Below are 20,911 nucleotides of genomic sequence, written 5' to 3'. Positions count from 1 at the left end.
GATTCCATTCGGCCCCGGTGCTCCCTCACTTCTTCCCTTCTTAATTAGACGCTGAATGGTGTTTTGTAAATTCGGCAGATTCTCTCTTTCACTCGGAGTGTGCCATTCTATGGAGCTTATGTCATTGCTCATTGGAAGTTTTTTGTGAGTAGCAAGCTCATGGTCCTGATTAATTCCCTCAGCCTGGTAAAAATGGGTACCAAGATAGTTTGCCCATGTGTCCTCTGAGATGTTAGATGAGACCCCATGGTGCATGGGTCGTATAAAAGAGTTTATTGATTTCCAAAACCTTGCCCCATCGTTCCATTTAATGTCAGAGTGAAGTCTTGCCCATAGATTATCCTCAGCGGATTTATTTGCTTCCCATTTTAATTTTTTCAGTGTTGATTTTAATTTCCGTAGTTGGTCACGTTTTGCTATGTCCAAGGGTTTCTGTTGAAGTTCTCTCATTGTGCAATAGATTGAGGTTTTTATGCCTCTAATTTTTTCTTTATGTTCTTGAGAGAATTTGCTCGATCTTTCATTGCCTGATTGTGACTGTGGCTTGGGTCTTGTAGCGTACGTGGACATAATATTTGTAAATTGTTCCCATTTTGTGGTTTCGCTGAATCCAGAGCATCTCCAAAAATGCTGTTTTGCCCTTTCCACTAAAGTCCCGTCTATTACTGTTGAGTGTTTAATTTTTTTTAAATTGACGGTATAAATTGACTCTTTTGGTTCTTTCGATAGCTCAAAGTTGGGTTTTGCGATCTTGAAGAAGGTTTCTTGGGGGCAGTGATCGCTGTCTCCGCCGCGGCCTATCTGATATGATTTTAAGAACTGGAATAGTGGTAAGGAGATAAAGGTATAATCTAAGATGCTGCTTGTTCTTGTTGAGTGGAAAGTTGCAGCTGGGGGGTTATCACCAGAGGTCCTTCCATTTAGGGCCCTGATGTTGAAGTGTACCAGATCTTCTAGAACCTTGTTACCTAGCTTTGTTTGCTTGGAGATTTGTGAAGTCGCTTGTAATGGAATGTCTCAGATTGCGTTTTGGATTCGTGGCTCGTCTTCTTGCGTATCACCCATGAGATTAAGATTGAAGTCCCCAGTAAGAACAACATTTGTTGTGGGTCTTTCCCTTATGCAAGTCTCCATATATTAGCAAGGCACCCAAGAACCACTTCATCTATCTCTGTGAGAGTTAAAATAACAACAGCCTGGACCTATTGGCAAGTATAAAAGGAACCCTTTGGGGAACTGACAAGAGTAATACGTCACCCTATCCCAAGCAGCCATGTGTTCATTTACTAAATTCTGAGGAAAAGAGAAAAAACAATACAGACATACTCCAAATCCTTACATCTGTGTATTCCTATATTATTCATCTGAAGACCCTCAAGAAAAAAGGAAATGTTCTACACTTTTACTCATAGACTTTGCATTACTTGTACAGGACTGCAGACACTTCTAAAATGATTTATCTTAATAAAAGCACCTACATTGTATGCTTAGGACCATGCTCTTGTGTTATAGGAGCAACAGGAAAATCTAAAACTGCTAATTTAACAGGGATTCCTATTACATAAAGAACTAAAAACTTCAACATAATGGGTACATTTTCTCCAGCAGAACATGTTGTGACAAACAAACTCCTATAAAACAATATTTTCCTCAAAAATGTTTGCTAAGGATCACATGGGCATCTTCCCTGCATTCTACTTTTCACGATCCAAACTATGCAACATCAGCTCTAGTAAGGACTGTCAGTTTATTTACACAGACTAGCTAATAAAAGACTAGCAATACCCTTGCAAAATTGTATGTAGCATGAGAATAACAAACAATAATTGTGTTATCACCTGAGAAATTTAGAACAAAAACTACCCACTGCTAGTTCCCCTTAAAGATCAAATAAGGGAACAGCAATCTAGACTACTCATCCTTTCATAATTTCATCAGACAGGATGGGCAGTAACATAACAAATGTATGTATTCATTTTTATTAATGCTAACAATGTTTAAAACAGTATTACTGAATAGCCAATTAAATGTCTCATGGCTATTTCATAGACAGTTTAGACAGGCTAAAAAGAAATTAAGAAAAAGAGAGAGAAAACATAAATTTGCCTACCCTTAATTTGTAGAGGAGTGTTAGACTTGGGGGTCTCTAGTTGGCACAGGTATGCACTTGTGACAAATAGGGACCCTCGCCTCTAGTCAGGGTAAGGGGGTACACTCCTAAAATAACACCTGCTCACCCCCTTGGTAGCTTGGCACGAGTAGACAGGCTTATCCCAGAGGCAGTGTGTAAAGCATTTGTGAACACATACAGTAACCAAGTGACAACACTACAGATGGACACCACACAGGTTTTATATCAAGTATTCTTTATATAGATTTACCACAAGACCATAAACGACAAAAACACACAATACTGTTACTTTAGATGGTAGAATTTTGCTTAGTTCTCTTAAGTTCTTAAATGCAACACTTTAAGTCAATGTACCTTTTAGATACGACACGCAGGGCAACAAAAGTGTTGCAACGATGTTGATGCAATGAAGTTTTTGGTGCAAAGAAATAAAGACGTGAAGATCTTCCAGATGCAGCACGCTTCTCCGATGTTGCGAGAGGACTCGACTCGATGCTTCAGCTGCAGCGGCGACACACTTTACGCGATGCGACAACAGCGACCTTGGCAGCGACACTCTTCTCCGACGTTTGCGAGACGCTTCCGCTCGATGCGATGTTGCAGCGGCGACACCCCTTTACGCGATGCGACGACAGCAGCTCCAACGGCGGCACGCTTCTCCTTGGATGCGAGGCACTTTTCTTGATGCGGTGCAATGCGACAACTACGATGGCTGTGATGGCGACACGCTTCTTCCTCGATGCGAGACTCTTCTCTTGATGCGGTGCAATGTGTCAGCTGCGATGGCTGCGATGGCGACACGCTTCTTCGGCGTTGCGAGACACTTCCTGGATGATGCGAGACGCTTCCGCTCGATGCGAGGCTGCAGCAGCGACACACTTTACGAGATGTGACGACAACAGCTCCGATGGTGGCACGCTTCTTCTTGAGTCGCGCTTCCAGCTCCTTGCGACACGCAGTCCCTCAGAAGGCCCAACAACAGCAACAGGCACTTCCAAAGAACTCTGGGGAGCTGGGGGGTGAAGTCTGTTGTTCCTGAGACTTCAGCAGGAGGCAAGCTCTTTTCCAAGCCCTTGGAGATCCTTCACAAGTTGAGCAAAAGTACACACAAAGTTCCTTTCTCCTCTCTTTGGCAGTAAGGCAACCACTGCAGGCCAATCCCCCAGGTTCAGGGATAGTTTCCTCCTCGGCTGTGATCTAAGTTCTTGGGATCAGGGTCCCAATATTTATACCCAGAAATCCTTTGTCCTCTGAAGGCAGAGGGGCCTTTGCCCAGTACAAACCAGTTCCTGAGCACTCTGTTTACCAGACTTCTCCTTTCCTTTCACTGTGCAGGGCAGAGACATCAGCCGCTCCCCAGGGGGTGGAGCCAGCAGTGTGGAAGGCAGGCACAGCCCTATTCAGGTCCCAGGTGCAACTCCTCCCACCCATCTAGATGCAGATCTCTCTATTCACCACTGGGGCACCTCACCCTGTCTCCTGGAATTCGCCAATCCTGTCACTCAAACTCCAGACAAAGGAATACACAGCCTTGCAGAGGCAGGTTTGAATGGTTAGACAAGAAAATGCCTACTTTCTAAAAGTGGCATTTTCAAACACAGAATGTTAAAACCAACTTCACTAAAAGATGCATTTTATCATCCTGAGTTCAGGCATACTAAATTTGAATTTCTACCATGTTCTCTGAGTCAGTTAGGATTATAAGATGTAATAACCCAACTGCCCATTCTGGCCTATGGAGAACAGGTAGCCTTGCAATAGTGAAAAACGAAAATGGCTGTAATTCACTATTAGAACATGCCACACACACCAGGGCATGTCCTTCCTTATCCTTACAATGCACCATAGGGGTGTCTGATATGAAGAAAAGGGAAGGTTTAGGGACTGGCAAGTGGGTGCACTTGCCCAGTCAGCATGACAGTACCAGACTGCATGCAGGCTCTGCAATGGCAGGCCTTAGACACATGTTTAAAGGCTGCTTCTGTGGGTGGCACAACCGGTGCTGCAAGCCCACCAGCAGTATTTGGATTTACAAGCCCTGGGCACTCCTGGTGCACTGTACTAGGGTCGGACAAGTAAACCAAACCAACCAATCATGGAATCACAAATGATACATTAATTTAAAATAGGGAGCACTTGCACTGTGGCACTGGACAGCAGTGGAACAGTGCCCTGAGCAACTAACACCAGCAAAAACATATGAGGCACAACGAAAAAATGGAAGGGAGACTCACGCCAATGTGCCAGGTCTAACAAGGAGCTAGCCTCCTTCCCTCATTTTGACAGTAGGAAACCTGAAACAGTTTTCACTTCTGTCAACTCTATCAACCCCTATTTGTAGCAACTGGGCATAAGCAAAGTTATAGGAGGTAAATAGCACATTGAACTAGCTAAAGAACATGAATAACCAACCACCAATTCCTTTAGCAAGTGTACAAGTGTAACATGAGGGCGCATGAATTCAAACTAAATCCCATTGCTTCCTTCACTCAGCCCTAAAAGCATTAGTGCTATATACATGGCAGAACCATTCTCCTAATCAGAGCTCACATATACCATTATATTGCCTTTTGTTCATATCAGTGCACAAAAGCTTGCTTTTGCCAAAAAAAGTAAGCAAAACCTCTCTTTCTCTCCCAGCCCTGAAATCTCGTCTTTCAAATGTCGACATGTCAAAGCAAACCTTGCGCTGAGCCCTGATAGGCTTCTAAATGTAGAACTTCGACCTTTAAGCTATTAGCAGCTGTTCCATTTTGTGTCAAGGGTTTCCATGTAGTTCTCTCAATTCAAATTGACCCTTGAGACTGAGAGCTGAACAGCAAACCCACTCCATTCCTGTCTACCAGCAATTCAGAGGTAAGCTTAATAACTTTTGCCAGTTTTTTGTACATATTTATATTTGTAAGCAATGTGCTGAGTGCCTGTCTAGCAGTATAGATGTCAGCTATTCATTCTATACTTACATATGTGCATTTACTGGAGCCTAAGGCAGTTTAATAGCTGCTCTGATTGGAAGAACCTAATTTAAATAGTGAATTTTACCCAATTTCGACTTTGATGTTTGGGGCACTTAAAAATGAATACCCTACAATGTTTTTGCATAATAGTCATCCCCAGAATGTCCTCTACATATCCCAGATGTGGGGGATCGGAAATATATAATGTATACCCTTATAAAAATGAGTTTTGTACGCATGGGTAAAGTGACATTTCACATGTAAGTTTCCTCATATTGCGGTACAGCACTGCTTAAATTCAATTTTGATGCTAGGAGTTCACAGTATCATTATTAGGCATTATAAATATTAAAAAACTAATTTAATGCACCTATCTTTAATTTTAAAAAATGTATATAATCAAAATATATATATATTTTTAATAAATCCAATCATTTTGATTTGTTTACATATGAAAAGCAAGCTGCATCCCTTGCCTATCATATTTAAGCGCATTCATTCATAACCCTAAGCACAGAAGCCTAACTTGAAACATGAAAGTCTGCGCCACTTTTAAAGGACAGCCATTATTTAACATCAAAACCACAGATGTCCTTATTTAAAAAGGCATTAAGAAAATAAATCCCTACTGCCAATCTGTTCTCTGTTATCAAAAATAATGAAACTATATTTCTAACTTTTAAAACAGCAATGTGAAATGCAGGGTTTTACACCGTGTTTGCACTGACTTAAGATTTAGTCGACTTCAGCATTCTTTCTTTCTGTGGCCTGGAGTCAGAAATACCCACGTGCTGACACAGCTGCATGTGATCCGCAGGCGTCGAATTCACACGCCTTTCAAACCAGCCTTTCAAGCCAGCACAAATCTGTCGTTCTGTAATGTGTGTTTAGGTCAGCAACAACCAACTCACTCAGATAATGAGAATGCCTTTTAATACCTAATAAATAAGGATAAATCCTGTGACATTTTGTATCTTAATGTATTTATTGCAAAACACACCATTTCATATATGAGGCCTTTTTTTATTCCTATTCAATGTGAATTCTAATTTTATCTTTAGCACAGTGGCAATTTTCATACATGTATAGTGTCTTACTTTGTCAATTTTAATTATAGCGTGCAGCTATTTTGCATATATTATATAATTCGTTGCTGGATTATTTTAAAATATATTTTATTTTAATGATATTTTGCATAACAGAATGATGACAAAAAAAACACATTGAGCTCATTCCAGACATTATCAAAAGGGGGTCATACACTCAGAACACACAATAGAGTGCGCTTAAGGCTAGCCATTCTTGCACCAAGAGCGCAATCGCTACTTACTCACACAAGTACCCCTAATGACAAACCACAGACATTTAAACACACATTTAACCCACAGATCAACACTTAAGACAGAAACAAAAGACAGCCCACAGACTGTACTTAAACCAAACCATTTGTAAATACTAGTTGTAAGTCATATTCACTAGATTTGGCTGGCAGACCACCAAGAAAAAAACGCTCTGCATATCATCACTTATGAATGTTACTAAGTGCACAGACCAGGATCCTTTCAATGTACATATTTAGTACCTCGGGGTACTAGTCACCGAGGAACAAATACATTTTTTATACCTAAACCTAGTTAGGTATCCCCTCTAGGGGAGCCAGCTAATTCTATACAAGTTCCAAAATAGTACCTCCAAGAAAGCAACACATTCTACAATGTGGCTAAGAACAGGCATGCCAAGAATATTGCAGCATATACAATATTATACACAAAGTAGCACTTAACTCAAAGTGTGCCATTCAAGTCTACAAAAGTTTCTCATTACCTGCCTACATAAATTGCATTTTATGTATTTCTCACATTCCCATCACATATTGGCCAATTTCCATTTCCATATCACTATATATCACTTTATCTCTTTGAATCACGTTATCACTTTATCACTTTGTATCACTGTATCACGTTATATTGCTCTATATCACTTTTTATGTCTCACTTTGTGTAGGAGAGTAGGATCAGCACTTATGTTGCCCCCACTTTTTTTCTGATGTTAACACTGGTTTCTGGCTATAGTCTGGCTGGGACTCTGCTGATCAGGGCCCCAGCCTCTTTGTTCACTGCCTCCATCTTATAGAGTCCAGACTACACCAAAAAGTTCATTGTCCAAACAGATGCTTCTGAGCTGGGTGTGGGAGCTGTACTGTCTCAACTGAATGATGAAGGTCAAGACCAGCCAGTAGCTTTTATAAGCAGAAGGCTGACCCCTAGAGAGAAACGTTGGTCAGCTACAGAGAGGGAGGCCTTTGCTGTGGTGTGGGCCCTGAAGAAGCTGAGGCCATACTTGTTTGGCACTCACTTCATAGTTCAGACTGACCACAAGCCCCTCCTATGCCTCAAACAGATGAAAGGTGAAAACCCAAAACTTTTATGGTGGTCCATTTCCCTACAGGGGATGGACTATACAGTGGAACATAGACCTGGGACCCAATATGCCTATGCAGATGGACTCTCAAGGTATTTCCACTTAGAACACGAAGACTCAACTGGTCAAGGTTAGTTTAGTGTCCCTACGTTGGGGGGGGGGTTGTGTAGGAGAGTAGGATCTGCACTTATGTTGCCCCCACTTTTTTTCTGATGTTAACACTGGTTTCTGGCTATGGCCTGGCTGGGACCCTGCTAATCAGGGCCCCAGCCTCTCTGATCTCACTAAACAACTTGGAGTGCATATTAGATGCACTAGTGATTGGATACTGTGGTACCTTATGAGCCCCTAGTATATGGTACCTTAAGTACCTAGGGCATAGGTACTTCACAGGCCTACCAGGGGTTGAAGCAGGTATTATGCCACCCCTGGGGAGCAGACTAAATCTGACACCACAGGCCTGGTACTGCATCCTGGGTGAGGTAGTGTTAGCACTCCTCACTGAGGTATAGGTTCCCTATATCTCACCATACACACACATATAAACCTATCAGTCACCCATAAGGCAGGCCCTATCAATCCTGAGGGCAGGGTGCTTGGTTTACATGTGAGGGGGTGCCTCTGCCTGAGCAGGGCCCCTCTGCAGCTGGCAGAGTCTATTCTCTGTGGCTGCTTGTGGATGCGATTAAACCATATACTCTTAAGTGCATTATAACCTAGCAGTAAATGCTAACTTTGGGATGGCTGCATCAAAACTTGTTGTGTTTGGTGTCAAGCACCTTGGAATCATACCCCCACACCAGTAACTGGTGTAGGAGTATGATCCCACCCTTCTAGAGGGGTAGACATGTACCCACTGTGGAAACACGGTAGATTCCTGAAAGAGCCCTGCCATCACAAAATGGATGCCACCAGCACAGACACTGGGCTGCCCTCCTGCTGCTGACTGAAACTCGCAGTGGAGGAGGCCCAACAATAGGCATCCTGTCACAGGGAGGTGTCACCACCTTCCAGACAGGATTTAGTGTATTGGGGCTCGGTGGGCACACTCCTAGATTGCTTTGAAGTCCTGCACTGGGGGAGCAGTAGGCTCCGCTGTGCATATGCCAGCTCAAACCGGTTCAGGGGCTACCTGCCCCTGCTCTGTCACGAAACTGGACAAAGGGAAGTGGGTGTAACCACCTACTCCCCTGACCCTCCCAGAGGAGTGGTCATAGAGCTAGTCCCTCCCTTTCCTTTAGTATAAGATAGGGAACCCTTGCCATTGCAAGTTAGATATCCCTGGACGACGCTCTACAAGAATAATCCTGGACCTTTGACGTTCCACTACCTTTGGAAGACTGAAGAATCTCCCTTGGAGTCAAGGAGTGACTCCCCTGCTTGGCAGGCACCAAAAACTTCAATCAACACTCGCAAACTTTCCCGCTCCCGCTGGAGTCCGAAGTCCCTGCAGCCCCAGAAGTGGATTTCCTGACTTACCGATGGCCATTGTGAGTCCGAGGCGAGTGGACCCCACGAGTGACGAGGAACAGCAATACCTTGCACAATTGTTGAGTGCAACCCCTTCACGACGTTCTATGACATTTGTGCATTGGACCACGTGTGGTCCAAGCCTCCAGCAGGATTTCCATCGAAAATCAGAGGCCTACCTCGTCCCGAGTGACCGTGGGCTCCTGTGAAGCAAATCCTCACGAGGCATCTTCGTGATCCCTTGCCGGCTGGCTTGTGGGTCCCCTGAAGACTTTCTCATCAAACCAAAGGGCTCCCCTTGTTGCTCCAGGCCTGCCCTGACTTACCCTTGCAGGGTGGGTCCCTCACACCTTGCTGGTCTGCACCGCTGACTTTCTTCACTTTCCATGAGACTTGCTGTTGCCAAGGCTTGTTGGCTCCAATCCGGTTGCCGTCACCTCAGTAAGCTGCAGACTTTGTGGGACACTTAGAATCCAGCTCCTGGTCATCGTCGATGCCTCCTGGACCTCGTGGCTGAAGAGTCAAAACACCCCTGATCACCTGAAATCACCCGACTTCCGTGGGCATCCATCTTCCTGGCCCAGGGTCACTGGCAAGTGACTGTGAACACTGTCCCTTCTGCTCTCAGGTCTTCTTCATTCTGAATCCAGACTTGGATTCCACCGGACACTTCTCCAGTCTTCTCAAGCAGCAAAACGTCTTTGGCTTCCATTAAAAACAACAACGCAACCCGACACCAAAAGACACCTATGCACCCGGCTTCCCTGGGTGAGGTAACTCGTGCACTCCGGTGCTACTGTGCGTGTTGGCCCTCGAACTACTTACCTTTTAAGTGGCTTGCTTGTAGGCTCTCTAGAAGTACCCTAAAACTTTAAAAATCCAACCGCGACTTGCTCCATTGAAATCAATAAGGAACCCGCGGCTGTGTTATCACACTGCACGCGCCTCCCGTGGGCCCTTTACTTACCTGCCTTGGGTGGATTAGTGAGGCCCCAGCGATTCTACAGGCCCTAGGCCTTGTCCCCTTGCAAGTCGTCATTCCTAAACCTCTTTTTTAGTATATGGTCTGGTACGCCCCTAGGGCCCCAGCCATATTTGAGCTTAACTTATTGTGAAACGTTGATATTTGCATATGTTCCTGACTTCTAATCTCATAAAGAGATTAGTAGAGTGTGTCTAGAAATAAATACATATATATTTTATATATATACCTTTGTGGTGTCTTTTCATTTGTAATTCAAGAGATTATAAGGTAAAACAAGCTGCTTTACATTCCTCTGAGACTTAGCCTGAAGGCTGCTCTCCACAGCTACCACTAGGATAGCTTTCTTTAAAAGGTTGTCTTAAACCTATCTACCATAAGAGTCGAATTGGACTGGTGCAAGGTGGCCACTATAACTAGTGACCAGCATATGCCAGGCTAACTTCTCACATTGGTGGGCAGCGTGTGGGATTCCAGCTTGCCATTGGTTTAACAGAAAATCTCTATTTGAATTACTAACTGAAAACCACTAAAGGTACCCGAGGTACATATAAAAGTCAAGCTTAGTATCAATAAGTTCTACTGAACTTAGAGCTGTGAGTGAAGGGATAGCACACCCTTGCTACAGCTCAAGCAAGGACCAGTAGGCCACACACTAGTGTAGGTAGTACAACACTGCACAACACTAGAATGTCCTCAAGGGATGGAGCCAGTGGGTCCACCCAGCCTCAGTATAAGGACATGACCTTCTTTGACTTGAAGGCCATGTGTGTTGAAAGACACCTGAACCTGGGATAGAGTCCCTCCACACTAGGCCTGATAGATCTGCTTACAGCTGATGATCTGAGGTTGGCTCTAGGAGCTAACAGATCTGAATCAGGGAGTGGGTCAATTACAGTGTCTGGGTCAGATGATGAAAATCAAGATGACCTGGACACTATAGTTGAAGGGCCAGATCCAAAAGGATCTGAACAGGACAGAGGAGTTCTCCCTAAGAGAGCTGACAGGATGGAAGAGAGGCCTAGGTCCGTTTCAAGGGACTCTGACTACTCATATCACTCTGGCAGAGAATCTGTCGATCAGAGGAGCTCATACTTTAATAGAAGAGAGACCTCCACTGACAGAATGTACAAACTGCTGCAGTATGAGGAAGCAAGATTTGCCCTTAAGGCCAAGCAGTTGGCATTAGACAAAGAAGCCTTTGAGCTCCAGAGAGCTTCTAGAAAAGAGGGGTTACAACCCCCTGGTGGCAGCAACAGTGTCCCTAGAGTCGGAGATTACATTCCAGACCATAGGAACCTGTCCAAGGTTGTTTCTCCCTGCCAGAGTGGGGATGATATCCACAAATGGATAACTGCTATGGAGAGGGCCTGTAGAGTACAACAAGTGCCCCAGAAACAGTGGGCAGCAATCTTGTGGCTCTCCTTTTCTGATAAAGGTAGAGACAAGCTCCTCGCTGTTAGAGAAGAGGATGCTGATGATTATGAAGTCCTGGAGAGTGCACTGATAGATGGGTTTGGCTTAACCACTGAGCAGTACAGGTTGAATTTCAGAGATACCCAGAAAGCACAGACTCAGGACTGGACTGACTTTGTAGATTGTGCAACGAAGGATCTGGAGGGTTGGCTGGTTTGTGGAAATATGGATTTTTCTGGTCAGTTATGTCCCCTATCTTGGACCCCAACGGTTCCATGTGCATGTCACAAGTACATGTATGTTCCCTCCAGTTCCAGTTATGAAGACGCAAATACATGTGCGTCCACCGTCAACATGTCCTCTGTTAGATCCGCCATGAATAGGCCGGATATTCCATTCCTAAATATGAAAGGCCACCGGCTTTATATGGTTCACTTATGCCATTTTACAGTCCAGGCAAGTAGGCCCTGATTCTGTCATCAAAACTCCTCTTGCCTTCTGCCTCTGAAAGCTCCGGTCTGAGCCTGCATCTGTGACCATGAACTTTGTCTCATTCTCTGCGCGGCTCACGAAGCCTGACATCAGCCTATTCTCTGCCAAGAACTGTATTTCACCTTCGAATTATCTGCTTCCCCCTCAGCCGATGCATTCCTGCCTAGTAGTTTAAGTAAACATTCTTCCAGTTACCAAGCAAAGGGCCCGGCTTCTCTGTCCTCATGCAAGTAATTCATAGCCCTGTTACCATGGAATATTCCTACCCCCTCGCATTCAGTGTAGACACTTAGACGCTTGTACACGCACGCACAGTCAGTATAGAATAGATTCTATCCGAGAGTCCTTCTTTTGTGGATAACATAGTTCTTTAAACATAGGATGTTAGATATGATTTGGGATTAGGTTGACTTGACCCCCCAGACTTTTTGTCTCCACATGTAGAGCTAAATGTCAAGTCCCCTTCACCCCCTAGTTACACGTCAATTACACGTCATGCTGCTGCGCGCGCATCTAGGCCAAGTATTATCTTATAGATCCACCTATGTATGACATCATAACCAATTATGTTCCTTTTTACTCATTATTACACCCATTTTCGGTTACGCAGACAAAACGTCAATTTCCTTATCAATTGTTACGCCTACTGTATTCGCTTCATTGTAATATATGTACTATAAAAGTTACTTCTTGTCAATAAAGTATGTACTTCACTTCCTGAACCCCCGTGGTGATGGAACTTGGAGCATCCGATTATAATCGATCACTGGAATAAAGCCCATTCCGAAACTCTAATTTCACGGATTCTGCCTCTCATTTTACTGAGCTATTTTATAATGTTTCCGTATCAAATTCAGTCCCGGTAAAGGAATTTTTATTTACCACATGATGGCGCCCGAACAGGGACACTTTCTCATCTCACGCGCCGGCGGTGAGTAGCAGGCCCGGTCTCCTGCCACAGCTGGACGGACAATAACGCGTACCAGCAGGATTTCCTGTATCTCCCTCCGGTCAAGCGGGGGCGACTGAGACTGCGATCAACACCCAGACGAGGCGGTGAGAAGTGCGAAGTATCCCGACCAGAGCCTAGCTGAGAGAGCAAGATCCGAGGTATACAGAGACCCACCAGTTCGAAGTCAAGCCCAGTTTCCGACGAGTCGAGTCGAGTCCAGTCCGGTTCAAGTTCAAGTTACCGAGGCCTTCTGTTTCCGAAGCTACCCGGTGAGTACCATTACTGGGGAGGCATTTCTGACGTGCACATAGGTTGTGCCGGTCAAGACGGGTTTGGGTACACAAATCCGGTCTGCACTGTTTTAGCAGTGTATCTGTACTGTTTAGCAGTATATCAAGTATTCCGAAGTATCTAGTTATAGTCAAGAATTAAGCGTGGTGATTAGTTATGCAGACGATCATCATTGTTGTTTATTTTAAAGGTTAAAAAATGTTTAATGTTTAATGTTTAATGTGTTAAACGTCCTGCATATTGTGGTATGAATGGTTGTTCATTATTGTGCTTTTGTATTAAGTGTGTTCAAGATTAAGTATCAGATCAGATTGTCAATATGCCGCTCTTTTCGAAATTAAGACAGATCACTACTAGAAAAGGGGTACTCGAAGAAGCCGTCCCTATTCCTCCTAGGGATACTCCAGGGCACTTCATGTATCACAAACATGGCTTAGACGCTATATTATTTCTTGATTTATGGGTAGACTACACCAAGGGATTACCAGAGAGTCAGAAATGGCCCGCAGCGGGAACCTGGGATGCAGAGTGCATCATGAAAGTCGAGGAAGAGTTATGGAAAAGGAAAGTCAGACAGTCACAGAAAGACGCCGTTGAGTTATGGCGTAAAGAATCTCATAGACGTACGGAAAAAGCACGTAGACAGGAAGAGAAGAGTAAAGAAAGTTCAAACAAAGTTCAAGAAAATCTATTAATTGAGGAAGGTATCCGAGTGAAATCAGAACAAGTAGACAGACAAAGAAATGCCCTTATGAATGGTATGTATCCCCTTCTAGCCGAAGGATTACCTAAGGCTACTCCAGAGATACCGAAAGACTTGCCACCCCCATTATTCCCAATCAAGGTACATCCTAAGGGGCATCCTAGAACCGCAGAAGATGTTTTTCTTTCCTCATATTTAGATGACGCAGCTCCCGAGTATGCTAATTCCGCCCCACATAGACCGCATACCAGGGAGGTCCAACGCCAAGATCCAGCACCCGTATCCCTACAGCAACAAATCGAGTCACAAGTTCCGGCAAGCACATCTGTTTCTGCATCTGTTCCTACAGGTACTTCTATAGCTGTGTCCACACCTATAGTTGCTGTGTCACGTTCGACGAATCCTTTCACACCCGACGCCCCAGATGGGGCCACGGGAGGTGCTACCAATATTTTTTCTACGCCACCTAGAATAAATAAACTTACTTTTCAAGAGTCAGCGCATTCACGTACACCCAAATTCGTAAGTGCCCGTGCGCTTAAAGAACTTCTTGTAGATTGTAGATATGACCCGGTGCCCGGTATAGATGACGAAATGATCCTGGCATCCTTGCGTATCAGACGAGCCGCAGTGTATTTAGCGAAGTTACCAGGAATGACTGCGCATCTAGATAATATATACCATTTTGTCCAAACAGGGCGAGATCCAGAATGTATTTACAGAGCTATGGAATACCAGAAAGTAGAGATACAGGGGGAACTGTTACGATTCCTCATAAACTGTGTGATCAGAAATCAAGACCGACCGGGGGTAGATCCGGATGCAATGCAAATTCTTACAAGGTGGAGCCAGAATATATCAGAAGGGAGACACGATAAGCAAAATTGTATAATAGCCATGTGCCGAAAGATCCGTAAAGAAATAGAACGCCTACACGAAGAGAGATTAGAGGCAGACGAGTTCGAACAAAGCGAGGAAGAAGGGTCAGGACTGCCCGCAGGACAGTCGGACACCATAGCCTATGTAGGTAGAGGAAGATCTTGTAATAGGAATCAGACTAGATGTCATACTGACTCAATACGTCCGATATGTCCAGATAATGACAGGAATTTCCAAATACCTATAATTAATATAAGGTCTAACGAGCATTCGTTCCAAACCGCCGACAAGCTACTCCGAGAACGAAGGGGTTATCATTTTCTCGATTCTATGGATGAACAAGATTTAGCAAGGGCAGCTGTCCATTGGGTGGACAGTCCCGGAAAATATAGTGATGATACAGTAGTACGCACATTTTTGAATCTCACCCCAGATGAACAGAGGTTAGCTGGGATTTATATGATTCAACAACTCATTATACTATATCGGAGTCAGCATTCGGACCCTGGTCCCTTACCTGACATATTGACTGAATTGCTTATGAATAAATGGAGAGGTCCAGGTACTAAATTAATTAAAGAAATTCTAGAATCAAGAAAGCAGTATATTCTTTTTGTATGCTCAGAGCATGTCTCATTGCCCGTCAAGGAAAGAACCACGTATCACATGGATAGACAGAATCCCTTACGAGAAGTGCACCCAATAAAAGGCGAGGACAACGAGTTTAGGCGCGTATTTGTATATACGCCCATATCAAAAATAGAATTGTTGCAAATGAAGAAAGTGGTACCCAGTCATGACAAAGATCCAGCGGGTTTTCACCGAGAAATTAAAGACATGTTACTCATGGGAGAGTATACCTATCCCGACATTATGACAATATTAAAGGTGTTGATGCCTGCTGGCATTTATGAGAAACTCAAGGAAAAAGAGTGGGAGGTAGGTGACCAAAAGATAGAATGGTCAGCATTAGAAGCAGAAGAAAAGGCCCGAGGTCCAGGTTCGGGGCTTGGGGACAAAACTAAAGCACTACCAGGTCTACTAGTACAGGTACTGCCACGTTTATTAACTACGAAAAAGGAAGATTGGGGTACAATTTCAGCCTGTAAACAGAAGCAAGATGAAGACACTAGTGATTACTATGCCCGATTCGAGAAATGTTTCGGTATAAATAGTGGCATAAAAGCAAGTAGCGAATCATACCCGCATCTGTTTGTAACAAAATTAGTAGAAAATGCCCTGCCCCCCGTAAAGAATAGAGTATTAAAATTCGAGAGTACCTGGCAAGGTAACACTCCATCACAAATGTTACAAATGTTACAGTACCACCACAATAGAATTAGAGAGGAACAAGAACATGAACACAGACGCATGAAAGACACGAAAATGAAAATGTTAGTTTCCCAGACAGTTCCAGCTGAAGGACATAAAAAGGGTATGACACATTCCGATTCAGCAGGACCTGTAAAAGGGACATGCAATTATTGTAAAAAGTCAGGTCATTACGTACACGATTGTCCAGTTTTAAAACATAATATCGCCATAGGTAAAACACAAGAAAGATCACGGCCACTAAGACAAGATCAGAATGAACAAGGAGCTATGCAGCATGCCCAGGCCATGCCAGCCGCACAACAGCCAATACAGTTTGTGCCAGCTGCACCACCGTTGCCTGTTGCTGCCACACAGACAACAACACGACAAATGTATCAGACTGCACAGTATGAATATCCCGAGTATCAGCGTTACGCATGAACTAGCCTAGAGAGGGAAGTTGACTTACCCCTTATCGAGATTCCTGTAGATCAAGAAGGACCTTATGTACATAGTGAATTATTAGGTCAAGATAGAAAATTTTTACTCGATACAGGGGCAAGTCGAACAACTATAAAACGTAGTGAAGTTCCAGGGGCACCCCTCTCAGGCTCTCAGAATATTTCCCTTGGTTTTTCAGGAAAACCTATTGTTAATGAAGTATCACAGCCTCTTCCACTTACGATAGGACCTCTGACCCGAACTACAGATTTATTGCTTACTAAATCATGTCCAGAAAACTTGTTAGGAATAAAAACGTTGAAAGCCCTAGGAGCCATAATATGTTGTTCCCCGGAAGGAGTAAGGTTGTTTTTACGTGATTTTAAAGGTCACTATGTGTCTAGAGACATGGATGCCCGACTGCAGACTTTACCTACACATCTATGGGCACAAGGCCCTACTGATGTTGGTTGCATGAATATTACACCATATCGAGTTACACTAAAGGCAGGAGTGGTGCTACCACGAATGCGACAATACAAGTTACCACCAGATGCTGTAGTGGCTTTACTACAAATCATTGACGAGCTTATTGCCCAAGGAGTAGTTGTAGAAACAGACTCCAATGTATGTAATTCACCGATAATTCCGATTCTTAAACGAACAGATCCTACAGCCCCGCCAGTATATCGATTGGTTATTGATCTGCGCGAGTTAAACAAATGCACTGTGCCACAATTTCCTGTGGTCCCAGATATCTCGTCATTACTGACAGCTATTGATTCCGAAGCAACATTCTTTACTGTAATTGATCTCAAGAATGCCTTTTTCAGCGTCCCAATAGATCCGGAAAGCCAATATTTGTTCGGATTTAGTTTAAATGGGCGTAGCTTTAAATTTTCACGCGCACCTCAAGGATTTACAGAAAGCCCCAGCATCTATAGCCAAGCACTGAAACGAGAACTTGACAGTATCCACATGCCAGTTAACACTGCCTTGCTTCAATACGTCGATGATCTGCTGATCACCGCGAGAAGCGAACCGGAATGTGAAACAGCATCACTGACAGTTTTACAATTTCTAGCCGAAAAGGGGCACAAGGTGTCCCCTTCTAAGCTGCAATTCTGTGTCCAGCGAGTTGTTTATCTTGGACACTCGCTGTCCAAGGAGGGAAGGCAGCTTACACCCGACCGCATTCAGTTAATAGCTAACATGTCAATACCCAAGACACAAAAGGAGGTACGAGCTTTCATAGGCCTCACTTCATATTGTAGGCAGTGGATCCCTCAGTACGCATTTCTAGCAAAACCACTCATTCAGTTAACCACACAGGAGGCAGCCACACCGACTGTTCTCCCTTGGACTCAGGAACACACACAAGCTTTTGAAAGCCTAAAGAAAGCTTTATGTCAAGCACCCGTTTTAGCAACGCCATGTTACAGAAAACAGTTTACACTCTTTGTTACAGAACGCGAAGGTACTGCCTTGTCAGTACTCACACAGGAACAAGCAGGAGCACACAAACCATGTGCTTATTTTTCTAGTACATTAGATCCCGTAGCTCAGGCTTTGCCTGCATGCCTAAAATCAGTAGCAGCGACAGCTTTAGCAATCAGACAAAGCGATGCCATAGTGTTAGGACATCCATTGACAGTTCAAGTACCACATGCAGTAGAGGTTCTTGTGAATAGAACGCAAACACAACACTTGACTATAGCGCGACTTACAGGATACGAACTTACATTGTTTCAGCCACATATAGAAATCAGACGCTGTAACACATTGAATCCTGCCACACTTTTACCTGTAATCGGAACAGACCCACTAGCCCATGACTGTATTGAAGTTATTACAATAACGACAAAACCCAGACAAGACTTAACCGATGTCCCATTGTCAGATCCAGACCTGACATTGTATGTAGATGGGTCATGTATGAGAACAAGTACAGGAGAGTTAGTGGCTGCTTACGCAGTCACCACAGATACTGAAGTCATTGAAACTAATCGTATAAATACTTTGTCAGCTCAAGCCGCAGAGCTTATCGCTCTGACACAAGCCTGTATTCAAGCCACGAATAAAAAAGTCAACATATACACTGACTCACGTTATGCATTCGGAGTTGTACATGACTTCGGCGTGCTGTGGCGAGAGAGAGGTTATTTAACTTCCCACGGTGCCCACATTCAGCACGGACCCCTCATTCATGCCTTATTAGATGCAATACATCTACCCACTGCAATATCAATTATGAAATGTAAGGCTCATACGAAGGTTACTGATATCATTTCCCAAGGCAATGATCTAGCCGACAGAACAGCTAAACAGACTGCTCAAACTCAAACCCCCGACATGACAAAGACAATAGTCCCGACACCGACACATTGTATGACAATTAAAGATCCTACTCTTGACGTAATTGACATACAGACACATGCTACACCAGACGAAATAAAGAAATGGATTGAATTAGGAGGGATCCAAACGGACCAAGGATGGATGATGAAGGAAAAGTCTGTATGGTTCCTTCCTGATTCAATGGTCCAAGTTATAATTAACACTATACATAGTCCAGCACATCTAGGAGAAAAAGCTATGCTAGACAGCATTCAACACATTTGGTTCAATAAACATTTACGAGCAGCAGCCAAACAAAAGGTCCGTACCTGTATGATCTGTTGTCAGTTCAACCCAGGAAAAAGCGTTCCCGTAGAACAGGGTGGATTTCAAACTCCTAATCATCCTTTTGAAGTACTCCAGATGGACTATATCCAGATGGAACGATGTCGAGGATTCAAATATGTTCTCGTAGTTGTTTGCGCTCTGTCCCGTTGGACGGAGGCATACCCGGTTTCAGATTACACTGCCCCGACTACTGCCAAACAGTTGGTTCGAGAATTCTTCCCACGATACGGTTTACCACGTATTGTTCACTCAGATAACGGCCAGCCGTTCTCATCCGAATTAATGAAACACGTTTCACTTCTGTTAGGATATTAGTGGAAATTCCACTGTGTCCGACACCCCGAGGCAGCAGGTCTCGTAGAAAGACATAACCAGATACTGAAAATCAGAATGTCCAAAATATGCAGAGAGAAAGGTGTCGACTGGGTAGTAGCGTTACCAGTTGCACTCTTTTACATGAGAATGGTAGCACACTCTCGAACAGGGCTATCCCCGTATGAAGTGATCTTCGGCAGACCACCGAATATGTGGGGGACGCCTATACCACGCAAAATAACTGATATTGACTGTAATATGCTGACAGATTACTTGGCTTCCTTGATGTCTGCACTACAATCTTCTCGTTCACAGGTAGCTGCAGCCTTTCCCGACAACACTGAGGTGAAACCCCATGACGTTGTTCCGGGTGATCTTGTCTTTGTGAGGAATTTCGATCGAAAGACTCAGCTGGAGCCCAGGTGGAAGACACCCAAGTTGGTCCTGCTGACCACAAGGACAGCCGTGAAGATCGAGGGCCGCAAGGGCTGGATTCATTCAAGCCATATCAAGAAATTTCATGGACTATCCTCGGATATAGACATTGTGCCCTGCACTCCCTCACAGACTGATTCAAAACTTCCCTTGGTTGAAAAAACTGAAACCGAACTCTATAAAGTAAAATTGAGGCCTAGAACGTCAGACAATTTGATTGTTTAAGTCCTCTCCAAGGTGAAGCGGTTGAATTGTCTCTGACATGTATCATCTAGACCTGAATCATGGACAGTCGCGAAAAATGTTGAAACGACAGGCGTATTGTAAATCACTGCGTAGCCACTGCATAGTGACATTATTAATTTTGTTTTTATTGAGTCTTTTAATAATTATTACAAGTATGTTGTTGCACATATATTACCCTATTTCTAGACATGTTTATAATGTTGCTGCTGAACATTCTTTTAGTGACTTACCTCCGCATGAATTGTCTTATAGACTTGCGCTGCGCAATAACACTTTCATTAGTATGTTACATCATTCCCATCAGACTAGTAATGCCACTAATTGTTGGGTGTGTGGCCGACTCCCTCCCTATCAGAATTATGAAGGAGTCCTGCCTTTCTTTCCACATCCATTTACACATAATGGCTCCTGTGGAGCATGGTTCAGTTTAATCAATTCCATGGACTCAGACACAGCAGTTTACCAAGATCATTGGGTATGGGGAAACCTGAACCTAGTTTTACTCAAGGTCTGCTACCCTGACAAGGAGGGTCGCCCCAAAAGAACAGGAACTGATCTAGAAAATGAAGTATATGGATTAGGTAATTTTACACCTAATCTCATGATTCTAAATGTCGTATCTGAAATTGAACTAGTCTTACCCACCATGTCAGTATTCCCAGCGAAGGGTGAATTGTGTGTAAGAAAGGTTGGTTCCATACATATGGGCCATAGTAAATGCACTACTATAGTAGAATTCAGTGATCAAGGCAAATCTTCATTTAGAGCTTCTCGCCACTCC

Source organism: Triturus cristatus, chromosome 6 (assembly GCF_964204655.1).
Source record: "Triturus cristatus chromosome 6, aTriCri1.1, whole genome shotgun sequence".
Taxonomy (NCBI): Eukaryota; Metazoa; Chordata; class Amphibia; order Caudata; family Salamandridae; genus Triturus; species Triturus cristatus.
The sequence above is the reverse complement of the archived record's forward strand: the minus strand, read 5'-3'. Positions refer to the sequence as shown.